Genomic DNA, 25,959 nt, shown 5'->3' on the forward strand with positions numbered 1-25,959 from the left:
TTTATTCTAACATATACAAGTCATACTCAATTTTAAAAAAAAAGGCTGGACTGAAATATAAAAGAAGGAGCTTTGGACATAAATTGTCATGTGGACTGAGCATCACAGCAAACCATTCTGCAGAAAAACAAAAAAAACTAAAGCAGTGAAGCAGAAAGAAATACAGGTGACACAATACAGAACATGCCTGGGATCTTGAAGCCTTTCCAGTCCTAGTTTCAACCCCTTCCCAGGTTGTGAAATGTACCTCTGCCCTTCAGTTCTGTAAGATACCCTGAATCCTTTTAGTGTATTCGTCTTCATGTAAGCTAGCTCGAACTGGTTTCTGTTACCCAAAAACAAAAAATCTTAAGTAAATATTAACACAAGTGCTTTGCCTCTGCTGCCTTGATTACATCCAAAAACTTCATTGCCAGAAACATCTACTCCTTTTATAAATCCTGTTTCATTTCTTACTCATCTTTCCAACCTCCAATGTATTCAGTTAATATCTAATGGGCACCTCCTTCATGCCAGGCACTGCTAGCATCTGGCAACAGAATGATAAGGAAGCCATGGACCCTGCACTCAAATTCATAATCTAGCAAAGTACTTACATCAAATGTGAGTCTTGATCAATTAGGGGGTTCCTAGAAGTACTTTTTAAAATTTTGAAATATATGAAAATAAAAGTAGAAATAAGTGGTAAGGTTAAATATTGCTTTCTATAACTTTTCTTTCAGCTACATGTGTGTTCACAATGGATAGCTATATAATATGTATTTCTAACTAAGTCATGAACAAAGAGTTTGAAAAATACCAGTGGATCAGTATTTCTTAATAACCTCAACAAATACCAGACAGAAGTTGTGCCTCAGAGAATCCATTAGTGCTTAAATTAATAAAAGATAATTTTAATTGGTGTATCCTTAGTTTGTGTTTATTTTACATGCTTGAAAACAGTTATTGGTTCACCTCAAGTACATTAAACAGTCCTCCTTGTTTAGTTTTAATTAGCTAAGCAAATCCTTTTCTCTTTGCCTTAAACAGTACAAAGAAAAGCTCAAATCAGCATGTCAGAAATACTATAAACTCTTAATTAGCCGAGTATAAATTTAGTAAGTTTCTGCTTTACTTACAATGAATGCCGACTGGAAGAAACCTGATCATCACCAGGGTAACTACTGCGCTACAAGAGATGACAAGTTAGCCTAGAAAAAGACGACCATGAGGCAGAAGATATCAGAGTTCAAATATTATTAAAAGTCTACAATGACTCTAAATGGTCTAAGGTAATTTCTGAAAAACATTAATTGAAGAGAATGTAAGAATACATCAAATGACACTTGGGTATATCCTGGCATGTTGTATATTTTCCACATTATCTTAAACCTAAAAATCTGATTTCATTTTCAAGGAAAATGATTTCAAACACATTAACTCTCTAAAGACTTCCAATCGTTATCAGCTAGCAGGAGTTATGATACCCTTGATTAGTCAACAAGAATCTTTCCTGAGCACCCAGCACATGCTGCTCTAGGAATTATGCAGAACAACATAAATAATGTGGAATGCCTTGAAACATCGATACTTTAAAACTCATCATAGTCTGTCTCCCAAGACAATAGAAATATAAGCAAAAATAAACAAATGGGGGACTTCCCTGGTGGTCCAGTAGTTAAGAATCTGCATTGCAATGCAGGGGACAGGAGTTCAATCCCTGGTTAGGGAACTTAGATTCCACATGCCGTGGAGCAACTATGCCCATGTACCACAACTAACAAGCCTGCATGCTCTAGGGCCCGTGATCCCCGAGAGATGCCTGTGAGCCACACCTAGAGAGAAGCCCGCGTGCCACACAAAGACCTAGTACAGACAAATTTAAAAGAAAATTAAAATAAACAAATGGGACCTCTTCAAACTTATAAGCTTTTGCACAGCAAAGGAAACTATGAACAAAACAAAAAGATAGCTTATGGAATAACAGAAAATACTTGCAAATGATGTGACCGACAAGAGGCAAATTTCCAAAATACACAAACAGCTCATACAAGTCAACAACCAAAAAACAAAGAACCCAATCCAAAACAGGCAGAAGACTTAAGTAGACAACCCTACAAAGAACACACACAAATGGCCAATAGGCACACGAAAAGAAGCTTATCATCCCTAATTATTAGAGAAATGCAAATCAAAACTACAATGAGCTACTACCTCACACCAGTCAGGATGGTCATCATTAAAAAGTCTACAAATAACAAATGCTGGAGAGGGTATGGAGAAAGGGAACCCTCTTACATGTTGGTGGCAATGTAAGCTGGTCAGTCATCATGGGAAACAATAAGGATGCTCCTCAAAAAAACTAAAAGTAGAATTGCCACGTGATCCAGCAATTCCACTCTGGGGCATATACATAGACAAAACTATAATGTAAAAAGATACATGCACCCCTATGTTCACAGCACCACTACTTACAATAGCCAGGACATGGAGACAACCTAAATGTCCACTTACAGCTGAATGGATAAAGAAGATGTGGTGTTTGTGTGTGTGTGTGTAGTGCAATATTACTCAGCCCTTAAAAAGAATGAAATAATGCCATTTGCAGCAACATGGATGGACCCAGAGATTATCATACTAAACGAAATGTCATAAAGAAAAATTGCACATGATATCACCTAAATGTGGAATCTAAAACATGACACAAATGAACATATCTACAAAACAGAAACAGACAAACAGATATAGAGAACAGACTTGTGGTTGCCAAGGGGAGGAAAGGACTGAGAGTTTGGGATTATCAGAGGCAAATTATTATATATAGGACAGACAGACAACCAGGTTCTACTCTATAGCACAGTGAACTATAATCAATGTCCTATGATACCATAATGGAAAAGAATATGAATATATACATATGTATAAGTGTATAAGTGGCGTATACATATGTATACACCAAAGCCTTTGACTGTGCAGATCACAACAAACTGTGGAAACTTCTTCAAGAGATGGGAGTATCAGACCACCTCACCTGCCTCCAGAGAAATGTGTATGCAGGTCAAGAAGCAACAGTTAGAACTGGACATGGAACAACAGATTAGTTCCAAATTGGGAAAGGAGTACGTCAAGGCTGTATATTGTCACCCTGCCTATTTAACTTCTACACAGAGTATATCATGCGAAATGCCAGGCTGGATGAAGTACAAGCTGGAATCAAGATTTCAGAGAGAAATATCAATGACCTCAGATATGCAGATGACACCACCCTTATGGCAGAAAGCAAAGAACTGAAGAGCCTCTTGATGAAAGTGAAAGAGGAGAGTGAAAAGGTTGGCTTAAAACTCAACATTCAAAAAACAACGATCATGGTACCAGGTCCCATCACTATTTCCCCATGACAAATAGATGGGGAAACAATGGAAACAGTGACAGACTTTATTTTTTTGGGGTCCAAAATCACTTCACATTGTGACTGCAGCCATGAAATTAAAAGACACTTGCTCCTCAGAAGAAAAGCTATGACCAACCTAGACAGCATATTAAAAAGAGACATTACTTTGCCAACAAAGGTCCGTCTAGTCAAAGCTATGGTTTTTCCAGTAGTCATGTAGGGATGTGAGAGTTGGACTATAAAGAAAGCTGAGTACCAAAGAATTGATGCTTTTGAACTGCTGTGTTGGAGAAGACTCTCAAGAGTCCCTTGGACTGCAAGGAGATCAAACCAGTGAATCCTAAAGGAAATCAGTCCTGAATATTCATTGGAACAACTGATGCTGAAGCTGAAACTCCAGTACTCAGGCCACCTGATGCAAAGAATGGACTCACTGGAAAAGACCATAATGCTGGGAAAGATTGAAGGCAGGAGGAGAAGGGGATGACAGAGGATGAGACGGTTGGATGGCATCACCAACTCGATGGACCTGAGTTTGAGCAAGCTCCAGGAGTTGGTGATGGACAGGGAAGCCTGGCGTACAGCAGTCCATGGGGTTGCAAAGAGTCGGATACGACTGAGCAACTGAACTGAACTGGTAAGTGAATCACCTTGCTGCACAGTAGAAATTAATACAACATTATAAATCAATTATACTTCAACAAAATTTTTTTTTAATTTATCATAAAAACTTAGGACAATTTTAATGGCAGAAAGTGATCATGTCATAAGTATGTTTCTGTAGAAAAACAAAAACCTGTCATACAAAGCATAGCAGTCTATTTCTATGGTTTTTCGAACATATGTCATTGTGTGCTCAGTTGCTCGTCACGTCCAGCTCTTTTCAGCCCCGTGGGCTGTAGCTGGCCAGGCTCCTTTGTCCATGGAATTTTCCAGGCAAGAATACTAGAGTGGGTTGCCAGTCCCTACTCCAGGGGATCTTCCCAACCTGGGGATCAAACTTGCATCTCTTGTATCTCCTGCATTGGCAGGTGGATTCTTTACCATTAGTGCCTTCTGGGAAGCATAATTATTCATTAATTTTGCTAAGAAGAAGTATGTAACTGAAAGTGAAGAAAAATGTATGTAAAAAAATTACATTTGAGAAAATATCCACACATTTTTTTTCTAACATAGTAAAAGTACTATTATTTGATTTTTGCTGTGGCACATACTCCTTAGCTCTCAGAACACTCATGTTCACGTGTTCATTATCTAAATTCTAAATCATCTGCCTAATTCTAAGGACATAAAGATAAAGGTACTCACTGTTTAGAAAAGAAACAAACACATAAGCCTAACTGTAATTTAATTTGGAAAGTATAACAGAGTGGGGTACCTAATGCAGTGTGAGGTGGTAGGTAGAGCAAGGAAGGGTTCCATTCCATGAAGGAGCTAAATCTAAAACAGAAAGGTAGCCAAGTTGGATGGGGTAGAGGGCGCGGGGGGGTTAGGCAGGTGTGCATGAGTGTGCGTGTGTATGTGTGTGTGTGTTGTGTATAGATGTGGGGAGAAGCCTGGAATTTTGAGTACAGCCCTCGAGAGAAGAATCAGCTTGCTGGGTATGGTGGGGGACAGGAGAATTGGCTTCAGGCAATCCAGTCTGAAGCTGAAATCCAGCTGAAACAAGTTCAGGGCAGAGACAATCAGGAGATGAGCCCAGTGCTGAGGGGACGATCAGGACTGCAGGGCCAAAGAAACACACTGAGGAGTTCAGACTTGTTGTTCAGTCGCTAACTCATGTCTGACTCTTTGCAACCCCATGGACGTCAGCACGCCAGGCTTCCCTGTCCTTCACTATCTCCTGGAGCTTGTTCAGATTAATGTCCACTGAGTAGGTCTTGATGTTATAAGAAATCAGGATCCAAAGAAATTTCACATAACTTATTCTGGTGGCTAAGAGGATGGACTGGTGAATAAGTCAGGAGGCAGTAAAACCACCTTTAAGAGGCTCTGTCAGGGATGATATTCAAGGGAAATAACAGAGGTCTAAACTCTGACATTGGTAGTAGGTATGGAAAGAAGGAGAACTCAAGCAAAATTTAGTAATACAGAAACCATAAAGACAGCTGGACTTGATTAGAAAGAAAAGAAAGAATAGGAAAGGGGTAAGAAATGGCTCAAGATGGAGGTGGGGGGAGGAATGCAGGCATGGAAGGATTTTTAAGCCCTAAATTAAGAACAATAGCTATCTACTGGTAGAGCAGGAATGGGGTGGGGTGAAGGAGAGGGTTTTCAAGATTGCCGGGAGAAATATTAATAACCTCAGATATGCAGATGACACCACCCTTATGGCAGAAAGTGAAGAAGAACTAAAAAGCCTCTTGATGAAAGTGAAAGAGGAGAGTGAAAAAGTTGGCTTAAAGCTCAACATTCAGAAAACTAAGATCATGGCATCTGGCCCGATCACTTCATGGCAAATAGATAGGGATACAGTAGAAACAGTGGCTGGCTTTATTTTTCTGGGCTCCAAAATCACAGCAGATGGTGTTTGCAGCCATGAAATTAAAAGACACTTACTCCTTGGAAGGAAAGTTATGACCAACCTAGATAGCATATTAAAAAGCAGAGACATTACTTTGTCAACGAAGGTCCATCTAGTCAAGGCTATGGTTTTTCCAGTTGTCATATATGGATGTGAGAGTTGGACTATAAAGAAAGCTGAGCGCTGAGAAATTGATGCTCTTGAACTGTAGTGTTGGAGAAGACTCTTGAGAGTCCCCTGGACTGCAAGAAGATCCAACCAGTCCACCCTAAAGGAGATCAGTCCTGGGTGTTCATTGGAACGACTGATGCTTAAGCTGAAACTCCAGTACTTTGGCCACCTGATGCGAAGAGTTGACTCATTGGAAAAGACCCTGATGCTGGGAGGGATTGGGGGCAGGAGGAGAAGGGGACGACAGAGGATGAGATGGCTGGATGGCATCACCGACTCGATGGGCATGAGTTTGAGTAAACTCCGGGAGTTGGTGATGGACAGGGAGGCCTGGCGTGCTGCGGTTCATGGGGTCACAAAGGGTCAGACACGACTGAGCGACTGAACTGAACTGAAGGAGAGGGTGGGTCAAATTGACAGCTAACAGTGACATATATACACTACCTAATGTGTAAAGTAGATAGCTAGTTGGAAGCTGGTGTACAGCTCTGTGCTCTGTGATGACCTAGACGGGTGGATGGGGGCAGGAGAAGGAGGCTCAAGCGGGAGAGGAGGCATGTGTATACACAGCTCATTCACTTCTTTGTGCAGCAGAAACCAACACGACATTGTAAAGCAGTCATACTCCAATAAACAAAAAAGAACAATAGCTAGGAGGGGAATAAAAATGGATACAAGGTGACAAATTAGGAATCTACTACAGTAGTTTATATGAGAGGTTATGGCATGATGGCATGATGGTTTCAACTAGGGTGAAGCCAGTAGAGACACTGAGATAAACATGTATTTAAAAAACATTTCCAAAAAATTTTAAAGTTAAAAAAAGAAATACTTCATTGCTAAAACTAGTAGGATTCACTGGTTATTGGACTGATGTGGCACAGAGAGAGAGAGAGAATGTCAGAGATCCCTCCCAAGGCACCACAGGGGCAAAAATGGTGGTAACAATAATTGAAATAAAGTGGAGGAAAGATGATTTAAGAAGACTGAGAAACACAGTATTTTAAACATGTTCACCTCTGAGATATCTAAGAAGAAATATCAAGCAGACAGCTGAATATACAGATCTCTCAAAAGGGAGGCCTCTTTACACTAAAACTATAATTTGGGGAACTGCTAGTCTATAATTAATCGCAACGATACCCGAGATCACCAGAGGATAAGGAAGAATGTGTCCTGAAAAGATGGCCTAGGAACAGGTGCTGAAAAGATCTAAAATCTTAACTTTAGATGCTAGGGGAAGGGAGAGCCTACATGTGAAACTGAAGTGGAGTCTTCCATTGTAAACACAGCTTTTGAGAACTGTGCTTGTGAAAAAGAGAAGATAATACAGGAAGCAGCCTTGAGAGACAAAAGGCTAAGGCAGAGGGGTGCCGTTTTATTCGGGATGGAAGGCAATGTAACACATTTAAGTGCTTGAAAGGATGAGTCAGTAAAGAGAGAAAGATTAACAACACAAGAGTAAAATGATATTCAATAGTATAAATCCCCACAAGGCTAGAAAATGGGCTGTTCCACGTGGGGGGAACAGCTCCTCCTCTCCCAGATGGTTTCTGGTTAAACTGAAGTTTGTGTGGCTTTAGGGTGGTGGTTGAGGAAGCAGTCCACCAGACTTTCAGTTTTTCCAGCCCACTGGTTATGGTTAATCTGGACTTAGCACTAACATATTGTCCTGTGGGGCCTTTTTTCCTCCAGAGATTGGGAATGTCTGTATACTGTAAGTAAGGTCTTACTCGGTCCAGTATGTTAAAGCAAAGAAAGAATGATGATGGTTTTGTTATATACTCTCTCATTAACTTGATTTAAGGGATTTGAGACTTTCATTTTGTGTATCTTCCTGCTTTAGGAAACAAATTCCCCAAAAGTGAGAAGCACGAAATGCAGGGATAAATTCAATAAAATGAAAAGCTCTCAGCTAAACCTCTTATTTATGCTTTCCAGATGATACTATCCTTCAAGACAGTATTAAGGAGAAGATGGAAAACTACCCTCAATGACAACCAAAAAATGGTAATTACATGAGGTGAATGATATGTTGACTAACCTTACCATGGTAAACATTTTTCAATATATACATGTATCATTACATTGTAAACTTTAAACTTTCACAATATTCAACTATACATTTAATACAGCTGGAGGAGGGGAAATGCCCAAATACCAACTGATGGATTCCCGACAAAATATGTCTCATCAAACCCAACAGAGATAGCAGGAGACAGTGTTCTACCAAATAATTTGGATCCTCTCTCCAACAATGTGACTTGCTTCAGGAAAAATGGACTAATTCACAAACCTGGTAAGTAATGCACCTGTAGGAACTCTACACGGCCATCACTCTGAAGATGACCAAAATATGATAGCATCTACTTCTGGAATTGTGTCAAATACCCTGCTAATAACTCTTGCTCTGGCATAGCGATTTAGTGCTGATACTAAAATATAAATTAATGGAAGAAGTTCTAGAGTTTGGAAGAGATATTGAAAGGACATCTATCACTAAAGCATTGGGAAATTGGTATCATTCCATCATTTAGGCCAAGAGGTGCATAATGTTTGACAAACTAGAGTTTTCATACAATGTAGGATGGCTTCTCTTTACCTTGACAAGAAGCACCCAACATGCCTTTTTAAAAAATTTATATATTGTTAAAATCACTCTTTTGATATACAATTCTATAATTTTTCAAAAATGCATAGACAGGAAAGCTCTGTCATTCCCCAAATCCTCTCGCGGTGCGCCTTTGTACTTAACCCCTCTCTCCAACCCTTACCCCTGCCAAGTGGGTTGTTGAGAGACTGTGCCACCACACACTGCCGTGGTCCACAACCGCAGTCATCTGCCTGTGTTCATTAAGTCACTAACATGGCAGCCTTTCCATCCTAAACCCAGCACCCACTAGCCCATTCAGTGCCTCCACAGGCCAGCACTACAGCAAAGGGGAACTTGTGGAATCGCGGTGTGACAAGTATAAAACATGCCATGAAGAACCAGCTGTCATATCTGGCCCACCTCTGCGGCCACCCCCCAGAGTGGCCTCTGCTGCTGGCCATCCGCTCTCCACTGTCACCACCTCCATTACCAAACACACCTCCCCAACAGGTGAAGTCTTACCAACTGCTTCGTTAATCTGGGTCTTTTTCCTCTTCCCACAATTTCCCTTGGTGGAAAAAGCCCTAAATATCGCAAATTTCTCTACCTCATAGTCCAGATGTGGTTGTTAAGATATCAAAAGAAGCTAAAGGACAGATGCAAGCTGTTATATATAGGATGGATAAACAACAAGGTCCTACTATATAGCACAGGGAACTATATTCAATATCCTGTGACAAACCATAAAAGAAAGAATGTGAAAAAAATACATATATGTGTAGCTGAATCACATGTTTTGCTGTACAGAAGAAATTAACATTGTAAATCAACTATACTTCAATAAAATGTTTAAAAATAAAATAAATTTTTTTTAAAGAAGCTAAAGAAATTCATAAAAATGGCTGATTCAAGGAGGGAGACTATACTAGACAAACCTAAAACATTCTGTTGCGCCAGAGAAAAAAATGTGTTCAAAAAATATAAGGGAAGATCAAAAATACAAGAGCCAGATTTAAGGGGCTCTTTTAGTCAAATCTGTGATAACTTCAACATCTAAGCAAAAAGAACAATAATGGATTGTAACTCACTGAATAAAATCAGCTTTTTATTTTTTTGAACCTAACATACTGATATCAACAGATAATAAGTAATTAAGAAGGGGGAGCTCTTCCTTTGAAAAGAATAAACACTTATAATCAATATATGACAAAATAAATAAATAAATAAATAAAAATTAAAAAAAATAAATAAATATGGAGGGGGTAAACAAATTTAAAAATCATTATTTTACAACCATCACAGTAAATTTTGGTTCAGGCAAGAACCAATCATAAAGAGATGCTAAACATATGGAGAAAAAAAATGATGAGGATTAGATGTTTCCATGGTCTCAAAGTATCTTCCCCACAGACTGGCTTACAAGTTACAAGGGGAAAAATATTACCTACTTAACCCAGGCAGTACCTTGACCAGGTGATCAAAATTTCACCAGTGAGGAGCACATGGACATTGTGTGCCTCCTGACATGAGACCCTGAGAACACATCATCGTTTATGTTGCCTTCTGGCTGGGGGTGAATAATCCAAGTCTCACCATGAGGAAACACCAGACAAACCCTGTTTTAGGAACATACTATAAAACAACCACCCTGCATTATTCCAAAATATTAACATCATAAAAATATTAGTGTCATAAAACTAAGAAAGGCTGAGGAATATTTCAGGTTAAAGAAAACTACCAAGCAATAGCAACCTCATGCAATTCTACCCTGGATCTTGAATGGGAAGGGGAAAAACACACAAAGGACATTATTAGAACAATTGACAAAATTAGCGATATGGACTAAAGATGCAAGTATTGTGTGAATGTTAAGTTTTCTTGATTTTATTGAGTGTACAGTGGTGATATAAGAGAATATTGCTGTTCTTAAGAAAGACACAATAAAATATTAAGTAAAACAGACATTATGTATGCAGCATACTCTCAAAAAATAGTGTGTGCCAATATGTGTGTGTGTGTGTATAAGTGTGAGTATAGAAAGAGGAAAAAACAAATATGATAAACCTAATGTAGCAAAAAGTTAAAATTTGCCAAATTTGGATAACAGACATGTGAGTCTTCTGTACTATTCCTTCACTATTCTATAATATTAAAATTATTCCAAAATAAAGCTTTTTAAGTGGTTTAACCAATTTAAAAACATATTTAAAACTAAGAATGCATTCACACGTTGTCTTTCATGTCAGCCATAATTAGCAAACTAATAAAATATACCTTCCGATGGAAAAGATCTTTATATCTGTGATATAAAGCATAGATAAATATTTTATGAGAGGATTAAAGTTTCAGCTAGTATAGCAATTATGCACTGGTGCTCAGCTTATTGTTTCACTTGGATTTCATTTGGGGCTCATCAGGGATCCCCTGAGTAAGATTAAAACACTTTATCTCTTATCTAGAAATAGATCATTACATTTGCATATAAAAGAAGTTCTATAAAAATGGAGAAAGACAGCTCATAAAGTCAACTAGGTTAAAAACTTCACAGGCACCAAATTTGACTCTTAATCTCATTAGTCTTTAAAAGCTAGTTAGCAGGAAGCCCAATTCAAATATAGAAAGTGGAGAACATTCAGACCTATCTTGGGAAATAAAAACTTAAGTTGTTACTTATAAAGTCTTATGCTATGGATGATTCTATAAAAATATGTAAGCATTGAACTAAAATGCCTGATTTTAGTTTGCCAATGATTTTGATGCTCTTTAAGTAATAAAAAAAACATGGGAAGAATATAAACTAAAGATTAATTACCCAGCACAAGCTACAGGAGCCTAGAAAAACACACACACCACACTTCTACAAACCCACTCATCTAACGCTCAAACACAAGTGCCATGTGTAATTACAAGAATCAGAGTCTTTCAACCAGAAGAAAAAGAACTCAGAACAGTGACAGGCAGCCTTTTCTGCAATTTAATGAGTGGATACTCCTCCACAATTGAAGCATGTTTTCTTTTGTCTTTAAATTTGTAATCAAAGTAATATATAGCATATGGTTAAAAAGTCAAGGAGGACCAAGGGCTCTGATCTCCTGTTTCTAAAGGCAACCATATTTAACCATTTCATTTTAGGAGTTTTCCTGCAGTTACTCTCAATTTTCTAAATAATTCACTTTTACCAATACTTCTTCATTTATCACCTCAGAGAAGGCAATGGTACCCCACTCCAGTACTCTTGCCTGGAAAATCCCATGGACGGAGGAGCCTGGTGGGCTGCAGTCCATGGGGTCACTAAGAGTCGGACTCGACTGAGCGACTTCACTTTCACTTTTCACTTTCATGCATTGGAGAAGGAAATGGCAACCCACTCCAGTGTTCTTGCCTGGAGAATCCCAGGGATGCGGGAGCCTAGTGGGCTGTCGTCTATGGGGTCGAACAGAGTCGGACACAACTGAAGCAACTTAGCAGCAGCAGCTTCATTTATCACCTATAGGTATCTGTGAGATACATCTGATAGGACTGATGCTTTAGTTAACTTACACTTGCCATAAACACCCTCTCTATTCCTCTCAATGTATATGACTAACTTTAGTTCGTTAGTTACTTTTTGGATATACTACCAATTTCTTTTTTGTTCTATCAAATATGAAATACTTTGATGACTCCTTCACAAAACAAGACTATCAGAACCTGCACCCATTCTTCTACATCTCCTCCCAACTTCCCTCAGCTCTGCTTCATTTTTGTCCTATATTGTTAAGATTTAAAATTCACATTCCAGGGACTTCCTTGGCTAAGAGGCTGGACTCCATGCTTCCAATGCAGCGGCCCTGGGCTCTATCCTTGGTCAGAGAGTTAGATTCTGCATAAAGGAGACTAAGACCTAGTGCAACCAAATAAATAAATATTTTTTAAATAAAATAAAATTCACATTCCATTATGTAGCCATAATTTTATGTGTCTTTCATGCACTGTCTGTAGCAGTGGTTCTTAAACTGCCATGTGAATCAGAATCACCTGGAAAACTTGTTAAAACACAAGACTTGGACTTCACCTGGTGAGTTTCTGATTCTACAGATCTGAGATGTGGCCTGAATCTTTGCAGTTCTAACAAGTTCCGAGGGATGCTTCTGGTCCAGGGACTCAGCTCTGAAGACCACTGTTTTAAAGGATGATTCTAAAGGTAAAAACCAATAAAGGATATTGCTCAACAAAGGGTCAAAAGATACGTTAAGATTATAGTTGTCTCACTGTATCTCACTGTGCACACTGTTTGCTGAATCCATGGTAGACAAGACTTGAGCTAAGAAGAAGCTGGAAGAAAATACAACACAACACACCCACAAGGGCTTTCCAGGTGGAGCTTACATATGCTTACAGAACAAAACGTTGCACATGGCCAAGCGAGTACCTCATGACTTGCATGCACAGTGCTTAAGTGATCTCAGCTGTTACATGATCATTTACAAAACGTGGGGCAAAAGAACCTGACCATGCCATGTTGGCTAATTTGCTCTTTCCCTACACATTTCGTTCTCTATGCTTATAAGGTCATGACCCTTTTGCTACTAGAGAAAGAAAGCTCTAATGTCACAAGAATTGATGCTTTTGAACTCTGGTGTTGGAAAAGACTCTTGAGAGTCCCTTGGACTGCTAGGAGATCCATCCAGTCCGTCCTAAAGGAAAGCAGTCCTAGGTGTTCATTGGAAGGACTGATGCTGAAGCTGAAACTCCAATACTTTGGCCACCTCATGCGAAGAGTTGACTCATTGGAAAGGACCCTGATGTTGCGAGGGACTGGGGGCAGGAGGAGAAGGGGACGACAGAGCATGAGATGGTTGGATGGCATCACCGACTTGATGGACATGAGTTTGAGTAAACTCCGGGAGTTGGTGATAGACAGGGAGGCCTGGCAAGCTGCGATTCATGGAGTCACAAAGAGTCGGACACGACTGAGCGACTGAACTGAACTGAACTGAATGTCACAATACAATACCCTTTCTGGCTACTACCAGTTGCTCCAAAGCATACCAAGTTTTAATTTAATTCATATTTAGATCAGAATTTATTGCACTATTTCCCCCTTTGGAATTTGTTTTCCTTTATCTTTTTTGTGCACTTTTTACTCACCCTATCTATAGCTTAGATTAGAAAACAAATGGCCTTCTCTTCTAATTTGAACCAAATGCATATTATAAGCAGTCATCCTGACATTTCACTGCCCTACAGGTAGTCTCCTGGAGCTGAGGACAGAGGTGGGAACTGGAGACATACATTTGAGAATCATCAATTTACAGGCAATGTTTTAAGAGACAGTCAGTCAATCTTAAAGGAAATCAATCCTGAATATTCATTGGAAGGATTGATGCTGAAGCTGAAGCTCTGATACTTTGACCACCTGATGCAAAGAGCTGACTCACTGGAAACGACCCTTATGCTGGGAAAAATTTAGGGCAGGAGGAGAAGAGGGCGACATTGGATGAGATGGTTGGATAGCATCACCGACTCAATAGACATGAGTTTGAGCAAACTCTAGGATAGTGAAGGACAGGGAAGCCTGGCAAACTGCAGTTCATGGGGTTGCAAAGAGTGGGTCACAACTTAGCATATGAACAAATATCTGTCTCAGGCTTATAAACTTGGGTGTAAACTTGGTAACAGATCTGTCTAAGGCTTCCCCGATGGCTCAGCGGCAAAGAATCCGCCTGCAATGCAGGAGACACAGGAGTCGTGGGTTCAGGTTCAATCCCTGGGTTGGGAAGATCCCCTGGAGGATGGCATGGCAACCCACTTCAGTGTTTGTGCCTGGGAAGTCCCACGGACAGAGGACCTGGCAGACTACAATCCATGTGGTTGCAAAGAGTTGGGCATGACTAAGCACGCATACACACACACACACACATATAAACTTGGTAATAGATTATCTCAGGTTCACCTTTGGTATCACAAAATGACAAAAAACACTTGCAGACTGAATATAAAAATGTACTTATTATTGACTCCCACCTGTCCTTAACCCAAAAGGAGAAGAAAGTGAGATTTCTGGTCAGAAGGAATGCCCCACAATCTCACTAAGCAATAAAGCCTGTACAGAAGGGAAGAAAGCAGGCCACCATCTCAGCAACCTGTCAGTCACCTATGACACTGACTCCTGGAATCTCTTCTGGTCAGATGAGAAACAGCTCTTCTACATGTGAGGAGGTCTTAGCAGGTAAGCAAATTCCCAGGTGCTCCAAAAAAATCCTCAGAATTTCCAGCTGCCAACAAGTGTGCCCAAAAGCTTCCCTCTCTATCCCCCACACCAACGTACACACTCATCTAAAGTTCAAACTAACACTTAGAAAACCAAAAGCAAACTGCTCACAATTTTAGAACCACAGATTTTAATTTGGCCAGTCACTTGGTGGTTATCTTAAGGGAGTCTCATGATATCATATCTAAAAGTCAAGGAAAATGAAGGCCTAGAAGGACTGCCTCTACTACAGAAGATATTTCTGAGACTGAACAAAGTTCCCTAAGAAAAATGTTCAGAAAGACAAGACGACCCAGATTGTACCTGAGGAACTTCATTTTTCAAGGTCAGGCAGAAGAGGCAGAATCAACAAAAGAGACTAAGAAGTAGATAGTGAGATAATAGGGAAACCAAGAAAGTGTGGTACTACATGCAAGTCAAGAGACTTAGGTATTTTAAGAATAAGGGAGACATTAGCCATCAGGGAAGTACAAATTAAAACCACAAGGAAATACATTTCTGACCCACTGTGATGGCTACAACCAAAACACAGACTACAGATGTTGGCAAGGATGAGGAGAAATGAGAACCCTCCACATATGTTGGTAAGAATGTAAAATAGCACAGCCACACTGGGAAACAATCTGGCAGTTCTTCAAATGGTTAAACATACATAATTCAGAAGTTAAACACATAAAAAAAAAATGCATGATTCAGTCCTACACATATTCCCAAGAAAAATGAAAATGTCCACACAAAAATTTATATTGTGAATGTTCACAGCAGCATTATGTACATATTATAGCCAACAGGTTGGAACAATGTGAGTGTCCATCAACTGACGAATAGATAATCAAAATGAAATATATACATACAATAGAATATTATTCGGCCATAAAAAGGAATGAAGTTGATACATGCAACCACATGGATGAACCCTGAAAACATTATACTAAGTGAAAGAAGCCAGTCATAAAAGGCCACATATTATATGATTCCACTTATATGAAGTATCTAGGAGAGGCAAATTCATAGAAACAGAAATTAGATTCGAGGTCACCAGGGGCTGGGGAAGAAAGAGAGGAGAGTTACTACTTAGTGGTTACAGAGCTTCAGTCCAGTATAATTGAAGCAGTATTGGAAATAAATAAATTGTGGTATTTTAGCTACATGTCAATTTTTTAAAAAAGGAAAGAACAGGGGACTTCTCTGGTGGCACAATGGATAGGAGTCCACCTGCCAATGCAGGGGAAACAGGTTTGAGCCCTGGTCCAGGAGGATTCCACATGCCACACAGCAACTGAGTCCATGCACTGCAACTACTGAAGGCCCTGCATCTAAAGCCTTTGTTCCACAGCAAGAGAAGCCACCATAATAGGGAGCCAGCACCCCACAATTAGAGAGTAGCCCCCACTCCCCACAACTAAAGAAAGCCCACACACAGCAATGAAGACCCAGTACAACCAAAATAAATAAATTACATAAAAAAGGAAAGAACAAAAAAGTCATGGGTAATTGCTCCTATATGGGGCAATTTTCCTGCCCATAACAACTATAAACTCTGGGCAAAATATTAAAAAATCAACTACCAAAGGTACTGGAGAGCTACCAAAAGCACAGAGAAAATCACAGGAGAAGACAAAAGTGCAGGGAGATACGAAGTCGGGGATTATCCTTGGAAGAAGGGAATAGTCCTGGGTGAATTTCCAGGTTGCTTGCTTGGTTTGAATGACTTCTATTCTGAAGGCAGGTCCCAGTTTGTGCTATGCGGAACAGCTAAAATTAAAATAAAAATTCACAGACTTAACTTACTGGTTTGAAAAACCAGGGTTTGGGGCAACTAAAACAGCTAGCAAATGAAGGGAAGAAACGAAAAAAGAGAGCCTCAAAGAGAAGAGCATGTGTCCCCCAGTTTCTAAGTATGAACTCTACCAAAATTCTTGGCTGACACTCAAACATCACACGGATAGGGCAAGATGCGGGTTTCTCAGGTGGCACTAGTGGTAAAGAACCCACTGCCAAGGCAGGAGATGCAAGAGACACAGGCTCAATCCCTGGGTCAGGAAGATCTCCTGGAAAAAGAAATAGCAACTCACTCCAGTATTCTTGCCTGGGAAATTCCATGGACAGAAGAGCCTCATGGGCTACAGTTCACGGGGTGGCAAAGAGTTGGACATCACTGAGCAACTGAGCATGCAGGCAGGGCAAGATGCATGCAGCCAAAATAAAGCTAACAGAAATAAACAGATTTCAGTTGCTGCCCACTGCAGAGGAGAGATTCTAGAGTTTAAGTCTAGCTATTGTAACTAGGATCAAAGCCATAAAGGTTTCAGAGTCCTAAACACAATAATGGTATGTGAAGCCTTAGGAGACGACACTGCCCAGGGCCCTCATTTATACAAGAAGTTTGAAAGGGCTTCATGTTATAATCTATAATCAGAAGATAATGGCCTGCTAGGAAGAGAAATGTATTAAGAGGGACTCGAAGTCAATTCCACAAAACCACAGGAAGTTAGTCAAGTGTGCTCAGGGGAAAAGGAATGCTAGCATGCATGACACGTATCCAACATTTCTGATCTAAGAGATCAAAGTCATGATTTCAGTACACCCAATAAAGCTAATATAGAGGCCTGTATACCATGGACTCACTCTTCTTTGATGACATAACCACCTCTACGTATTTTAATGCTCCCTGCTTCTGCTCTAAGATAAATAAATACCCAAGTCTGGGCCAGAACAAAAAGAACTGTTTTAGGTTTACTTCTCCAAAACCCAAATGTAGTACATAAAGTTTCGTCAGACCATTTCTTCTCTTAAAACACATACACACACACAGTGTACGTGTGTACCAATAGGTAGATACAGCTACATAGAAATAAACAAGCTTGTGTTTGCGTGTGTATGTATGCATGTGTGTTTGTTTAGACAATGTCAGCTGCTGTGCAAATAAAGAGAAACGTTCAAATTCAAGTTATACACTGAAGGAACAGTTGACAATATTTGTTGTTCAATTGAATGGAGGAAATGAAACAGTTCTATTTAAAGATTTCCTATGTTTTCTTACAGCTTAATTATTACTAATAAATAAGAGTTTATTGTCAATCTGGTCTCCATTAATAAATACATATTTATTGATCTTTTACATTCCCTTATTTAGCATGTATCTTAATGCTTTAATTAATCCTTTTACACTGCTTAGGTTCTGGTAATAAGGAAAACCAGTAAACTAAGTCTAACTTGCTTTATATCTTGGAGACACTTTAGTAGTCTAGGTCTAGAATATATTCAGAATAAATCTGATTTATTATGGTACTATTTATTTTATTATACATATTTTTTAAAACTGGAGAAAGTATCTTGGCTCCTTGTTACTTTTGTTGATGGGTATTCTGTTCATCTCAGGGAAGAAAAATCTTTTATGACTAGCTCTATAAATCACTACTCCAGGCTTATTTCAGAACCATTTTTCTAAAAACATTGTTTTACAACTTCATTTGCTTTTGGCTCAGGACATTATTTTTAATAGGTCTTGTAAGGGTCAAGAAACATTTTTCTGTACTAAAATAGCAGACACATAATATGGACTGAAAGTCCAAGACCCATTTATGACTTACACGACCGGTGGGTTTGGAAGGCTGGACACAAATGGCTCAGTCCCTTCAGAGTTCTTTCCTGGGGTAACTTGTCCATGTCATAACCTGCAGAGAGGCAGCCCTGCCCCTCAGGGGAAAGCCTGGGGTCATTCAGTGATGCCAAGAGACTAAGTGGGCCCCTGTTGCCTAATCCTGTGGAGGCCAACTGATGCCATACACCAAAGTCATTTTTTCCAAATGGTCTATCACTAATAAGGCTGAGGTTTTGATATTCAAAACAAAACAAATCTGTAGGGCCATTAAATTCAGTATACCATAGGCCTACCAAAAGTTCCCAAGATTTATTTGTAACCCTATCCTGAAAAAAAAAAAAAAGTGAAAGTGTCAGTTGCTCAATTGTGTCTGACTCTTTGCAACCCCATGGACTGTAACCCACGAGGCTCCTCTGTCCATGGGATTCTCCAGGCAAGAATACTGGAGTGGGTTGCCATGCGTTCCCCCAGGGGATCTTTCCAACCCAGGGATCAAACCTGGGTGTCCTGCAATGCAGGCAGATTCTTTACCATTTGAACCACGAGGGAAGCCCAACCTAATCCTATATATGCTTAATCACATTTAACACCTAAATAAAGTGAAATAAAATATAAAATATTCTAATTCTACGTTAGGGCACTTTCAGCTTTTTTTTTTCTGCACAAAGTGTAAAGGGTCTTTTAATTATGTATAACACAGCCCAAATTTTTATTTAAGCCAATAAATTTTTAAGGAATTGCACATGTTCTGATTCTTCCTACTGCTTCACCTTAGTTCCTCCAAAGTCATAATCTTCAAGGTAAGATAGCCCTTTCAAAAAGAAGTTTTGCTCAATCCACAGCTGTCACGTCAATCAGCACAAAATTCTTTCATCTCTTTGATCTGAATACAGACACACTTCAAAATTTCCCACCTAAGGAAAAAGATTGTAATCTTTGGGATCCAATTTCCTGAAGCAATTTACTTTAGGACCATGGTTAGGGTCAGAAGATAGATCTGCTAGTTCTGAATTTGACACTCTCTAAAAATATATTAAATTCAAATCACATCCACTCCTAAGCTATCACACCTTAGAACAGTACAGATTGTTGGGATATGCCAATATCTAAGATTTTAGAAGTTTGACTGTTACGTTTTTCATAGTTTACTTGGCAGCTCTGTCTTGTAATTCTTTCCCACTGACCTAACAGTTCTATGAGTAAAGGAAACCACATAGTTACTCTACGAAGCATTTCCAACAATGTAGGTTTACAGATAAAGCCCCATCAGGACAGACCTCAAAGGGGCACTTTCAGCTTTTACTTAAACTTTGCAGTCTGTAGTTTTCCCCCACAGACAAGACATACATTTTACACAGTTCTTATAGAAATTTGGGAGTAACGAGGTTTGACTAGTCTTTTTAAAAACTAATATTAAACAATTATTAATAGCAAAACTTAATTCGACATATAGGGTTATAAAATGTAGGCCCTAATATGTTTAGACGATTCCAACATCTAAAGCAGAAGTCAACAACTCTTGAGGGTTAATGGAGGAAAGAAGGCAGACAGGAAGAGGTGGGGAGAGGAAGAGAGTCTGCGGGTCATTCTCCCCCTTCCTTTCTTCCACCCTCTTTCTAAGAAGGTACAGTTTTAAGAGGCAATTCAGGTAGAAAGAAAACAGTCCTATGATAACCTTAAGGTGTTGCCTTTAGTACTTTTGGCAAAGATGGTCAAATCCTCAGCTACAACCTTCTGGTGATTTATGGGATGCTTAAAGTTCTTACTGTGAATTTGTACTTAAATTGATTTTATTCATGCTCAAAAGTTGTAAGTTATCTACTTTTCACTTTGCTATTCCATGACAAGTAACACTGATACAGAAAGATAATACTAGTATATGATCCTAAAGCTATTTTTAATACCCTTACTAATAAATTAATAATGGGTTCATGGTAACAAACATTGGCATTTTACTCTGTAATTACGCATGTGCTGCACATAGGGTACCCTACACCTTAAAAAAATACCTTGCTAATTCTAATGAAGCACTTCCTGTGAACTCCATTCCTCTAAGCACTGCACATATACCATTATCTCTGTTCTACAAATAAGGAAACTGAAACTCAGGAGGTTAAATAATTTGCCCAATGTCACAACATGAGAAAGTATCAGATTCATGTCCATAGTTCATGTTCAACTGGTGCTTCTCAGACTTTGAGACACACACAAATCACCTGAATACTTTGATTAAGCTGGCTAAGGGCTGGGTCTGACATTTTACATTTCCAAAAGGCACTAATGCTGCTGGTCCACAGACCACACTTTTAGTAATAAATTCTAGATCACTTCACTCTGCTGCCCAACTATACACTAGAAGAGGATGATATTTAACTTAGGATCCAGTGACCTAAGCAAAAAGGCATTTATATCCTGACTTTAAGTACTGAATCAAGGTGCTGTTTTCAATCTATGTGAAGAGTTTCAATTTACAATGAAGTTCTAGACCCAACTAAAATACATTTGATTTGTTCGATGTCTTTTTTTCTATTCTTAGGACAAAAGCCTATTTCTCCTATTCCCATGCAGATATACAGAAGAAAAACAACTTTTTTTTTTATTATGGGGAGTGGGGAGGTAGACAAGCTTTTACAACTTGGCATTTGACTGAACATTACACATAAAAGCAGACACATCATTAAGACACAAAGCTCTTGACTACTCAATTCTCAAATATGCCACAAAAAGCTTCAAAGACAGCTTGTCTCTGGATTTCTCCTGCTCAGCAACTTTTTAAAGGCGGGATTACAAAAAGATATTGTTCCAACTAGTCATGCTTGTCTACTAAAAACAACACGCTTCAAGTCCTTACACTTAAAGACACCTCTGACACGAACTGAAATAGACTTACTTGTTTGAATCTAGACCAACATTAAAATATGGTTAATTCTTAATATACTTAAACCTCATTTCTCTTTCTCAAAATCAAGCCATTTCTAAAAATTATCTTGTCTCTTTTGAGGACTACCCAGAGTTTTCTGTGTTCATGCACTCCATTTTTCCTCTTTATGTAACATTTGAATAAATATAATCAAGGAACTTATTAGATTTTGAAATTAAAATCTGGTCTTATGAACCAAATTACCTATAAAACTTTCTCCAACAGGTAACTTTTTAAAAAGAGAAACTACTTGAAAAAATTGATAGAAGGGACTATTTTTTATGGCTTTCCTACCAGCAAATAGGTACAGGTTTGGCAATTAGGCAGATCTGGATTTATATTCACTCTTAGTGACTATGTGACCTAAGGGCAGGTTTATCTAAACTTGCTGTGCCATAATTCTTGGTTTTTCATATAGTAACCACTCACATAATTATTACTGCAACAGATATTATAGAACCCTTTATATTACAAAAGAGAAAGTTAAACTTCATGGAATTTATGCAACCTGTCGAAGGTCACATAATAACTGAAAAAAAAAAAAAAGAATAAATTCAGCTCTATCTGACTCCAAAGCCCGTGATATCTCCTCTGACCCAGGTATTGCATTTCTAAGGTAGAGTTATTGATTGCTTAACAGAGATAACAAGTATTTCTCACACACCAAGCGGATCTTTAATTTTTAAAAGCCTATACCTATACTGTATCACAAATGCCACCTACATCTACAGTATTGGTAGTAAGACAAACAATTATCAAATATCAACTAACTGGATGGGAAAAACATAAAGGTGAATCTCAAGTAAACACACATACCTATGTAGCTGAGGACAAAGATGACTAAGAAAATTAGCTATTAGGCCCTCCCAGGTTTTTATTCTAAAAAACATCTATTGAAGACCCACTATGAGAGCATAGTGCTAGAGTAATATTTTACCAAACATTATAAGAGGGATTAAGACTAAAGACTTAAAACAAGAAAAAGAAACCAACTTAAACCACAATAAGAGTATCTAATAGCTGATGTTTTAAATGATAGAAGACTTAATTTAATTACATCTCAGGATATTCACCCTAAGGGCTTTTCTGGTGGTTCAGTGGTAAAAAAAGCCGTCTGCCAATGCAGAAGACTCAGGTTTGATCCCTAGGTTGGAGAAAAAAAACAGCAACCCACTCCAGTATCCTTGCCTGGGAAATCCCATGGTCAGAGGAGCCTGGCAGGCTACAGTCCATGGGGTCACAAAAAAGTCAGGCACGTCTTAGCAACTAAACAACAACAACACACTCACCTAGATACTAAGGCTCGTCTGTGTAAAAGTGATAGTGGGTGAGAAAGTGTCTATGGACATGCAAGGGCTCAGTTGTAGCCGCCTATCCTGTATCTTGGAGGCAGTACAAGGTCATGGTTCACAGCATGGACCTGAGGTCACAAGGACCTGAGTTTAAGATCTAGCTCCGTCACTAACAACTGTGTGACTTTAGTCAAGTAACTTCTTTAAGCCTTAGTGATGTCAACTGTCAAGTGGGAATAAAAATCACACTTACCCTATACAGTTATTCATTTAACACATTTTCACTGAAGGTATACCTCACCATCTAGCATTGCACTGGGCACTGTGGATAAGGTGTGAAAATACGTGTAATGTGCTTGGCAGGTGTCAAGAACAACCCAGGGATTTTTGTCAGTTTTGTCCCCTGCTGTTGCTCAGTACTTAGAACAATGACTGACAAGTAGAAGGCTTTAAATAAATATCTTGCTAAATAGTGAAGAAACTGGTTAGTACCAGGTGGACCAGAAACTATTCCTCCTGCCATAACCTTTGTTGGATTCAGCCTTCTTGAGAACATACATATGTAAGCACTGCCAGAAGTTCAAGTCTCCTCATTTGTTTTTAATAAGATTTAGAAGTCTAGCTCCTAAGACTCCATGTGAGATTTTCTGTCACATACTTACAGTGTTTTTAATTGAACATTTTGTACAATAAAATATCAAAACATACAAAGAAGTAAAGTATGATGCACCTTCATGTATTCATCAACCAGCTTCAACAATAAGCAACACATTTCTCACTGTATTAAAATGTGTTTCCCAACTCTTAGCAAGGTAAGCCTTACAAACTACCTATTTGGACACAGCTATTAGTTCCTAGTCTAAAAGAAAGCAGGAGGTATGCGCTGATGCTCTCTCATACAACTTCGGCTCTCGCATCAGCTCTCTTATAAGACGGCACTGCAGAGCAAAAATAAATTTTACTAGCAATGAGCATTCACAGAAAATATAGCAATCAATCCTCTCCTAAGCCCTTCCATCCTGCTATTTTGGGTCTTTCTGATAAATTAAAAGCAAATTTCAAAGCAATCCAAGTAAGGTTTTTCGTTGTTGTTGTTGTTTTAAAGGATCTCTTTAAATTTCAGTTTTAAAAAGAACCAACAGGGAAGACTTGCTACGCAAAGATTATGAATGTAATAAATCAGCTCCATGAGTTCCCTGGTGGTCTAGTGGTTAAGAGTCTGCTTGCCAATGCGGAAGACACAGGTTTGATCCCTGGTCCAAGAGGATCCCACGTGCCACAGGGCAACTAAGCCGGTGATCCACAACCACTGAGCCCATGTGCCCTAGAGCCCAAGAACCGCAACTTGTGAGCCCATGTGCTGCAACTACTGGAGTCCGAGCACCTACAGCCTGTGCTTCGTGACAAGACGAGCCACTGCAGTGAGACGCCTGAGCACCACAAGGGGGTGGCCCCCGCTCACCGTAACTAGAGAAAGCCTGCACACGGCAACAAAGACCCAGCACAGCCACAAATAAGGAAATAAACATTTGTTTAAAAAGTTAATAAATAAGTCTGCTCCAAAGACCTTCAGATCAGCATGTCATCTTTTCTCTGAGGAGCTTAAAACACGTCCATACCATCTCTCATTAAAGTGATTCTCAGTTCACCATGAGAATCCCGCCTTCCCTGGTGGCTCAGAGGGTAAAGAGTCTGCCTGCAGTGCAGGAGACCCGGGTTCGATCCCTGAGTCGGAAGATCCCCTGGAGAAGGAAATGGCAACCCACTCCAGTATTCTTGCCTGGAGAATTCCATGGACAGAGGAGCCTGGCGGACTAAAGTCCATGGGGCCACAAAGAGTCGGACACGAGTGAGCCACTAACTCTTCTCAGCTTGCCATGAAAGGTGACGTGACACTCTGGGTCAGGCCAGGACAAACAACCTCTCTACTGATGGTCTCACTTGCTATTATGTGTAAAGTCATGGCAGTCCTCCTCACGGACCCAATCCTCAAAGTTACAGGCACATACTAGGCACTTTTTATCACTTTACAAATTAATTAGTCATGTATCTAGTTCCGTCAAACACAAAAGCACCCATGTGATACAAGTTCCATCAGATTTTTTTTTTAAAACATCTACAATGGCTGGAAGCCATCTCATTCCCTTTCCTGGCCTAGATCATGGCCAAACATAAGCAGCAACAACCAAGATAGGCTCTCCACAACGCTCAGTCAGAGGCACACATACCCATCCTCTCACATGTCATAGGATAAACAGCTACTCAATCTCAGTGCAGCACCTTTTTCTAAAGATGTGGCCAGCCCCTGAACTAAGAGACACGGAACTTCAGCTGGTAAAATTAAGGTAACAAGCTACACATCTTTTATAAACACAATAACCTAGAAGACAGTGAGAAACAAGTATTACTCCAATTTCAAGTGCAAGAAGATCAAAGTCATATATTTCTCACTAGGAGAAACGTCCAATAAGGTCCTGGAAAACTGCCAGCCAAGAACATAGAGAAGAAAACATTACACCACAAGCAAAGGGGGACCAGGGAACCTCTAAGATTCCCAAGAGTCTATGGTTGTAAGTAGATTTCCCAAAGAGATAAAACTAGTTACCCCAAATTTCAGGTTTCTTCTGACTTAGACCATATGTTCTTACGCAACCAGATTGATCTCACTGGCCCTCTCTTGAACCTAAACAAAACCCAGTTGTACATTTAGAGAGGATTTACTGCTCACAGCAACAAAACTGATTTTCTACTGCACCCACATGACTTCTTTTCTAATGTTCCTTTTTAAGTTAAGGCAGTGAAAGGAGGAGTTCTCCCTTGATGATATGTATACCTCAGTTGATGCGCTTTAACATTAAACTAAGAATTAAGCTGTTGATAAGTCCTTGAAATCTGGTATTCTCATAAAACATTCACATTAATTCAAGCAAAACATTAAAGAGCATTACATAATGAGTCATACTAAACTGGCGATGAAAAGAACAACCATTAAGACACCCAGAGCATCAGTTTATCACAAGTTATCATTCACAGCATGAAAATATGCTTTAAGACTAATATCAAAATACTCACTGAGCCCCCAAAGGTACCCTATTCTTCCCTTAAATACACAGCATTTACCAAAGCATTGTTGTATGCAAACACAAAGATTGCTTTCTCTAAAAACAAAACTATAGAACTTCTTTGTTCTTTACAAGAACAGCCACTAAGTTATCTCTATTGCTGACCTAAA

The 25,959-nt window shown here is 39.3% G+C and overlaps 1 protein-coding gene and 1 non-coding gene across 2 annotated transcripts in view; both read right to left on the bottom strand.

The window, feature by feature from the left end:
- The window catches only part of SMYD3 (SET and MYND domain containing 3), a 726,401-nt gene that overhangs the window by 675,107 nt on the left and 25,335 nt on the right, over positions 1 to 25,959 (bottom strand). The window lies entirely within an intron of this gene.
- On the bottom strand, positions 19,672 to 19,798 carry LOC122452648. Its single transcript, XR_006272806.1, has one exon. It is a non-coding gene; the product is annotated as a small nucleolar RNA SNORA18 (small nucleolar RNA).

Source organism: Cervus canadensis, chromosome 13 (genome assembly GCF_019320065.1).
Source record: "Cervus canadensis isolate Bull #8, Minnesota chromosome 13, ASM1932006v1, whole genome shotgun sequence".
NCBI lineage: Eukaryota > Metazoa > Chordata > Mammalia > Artiodactyla > Cervidae > Cervus > Cervus canadensis.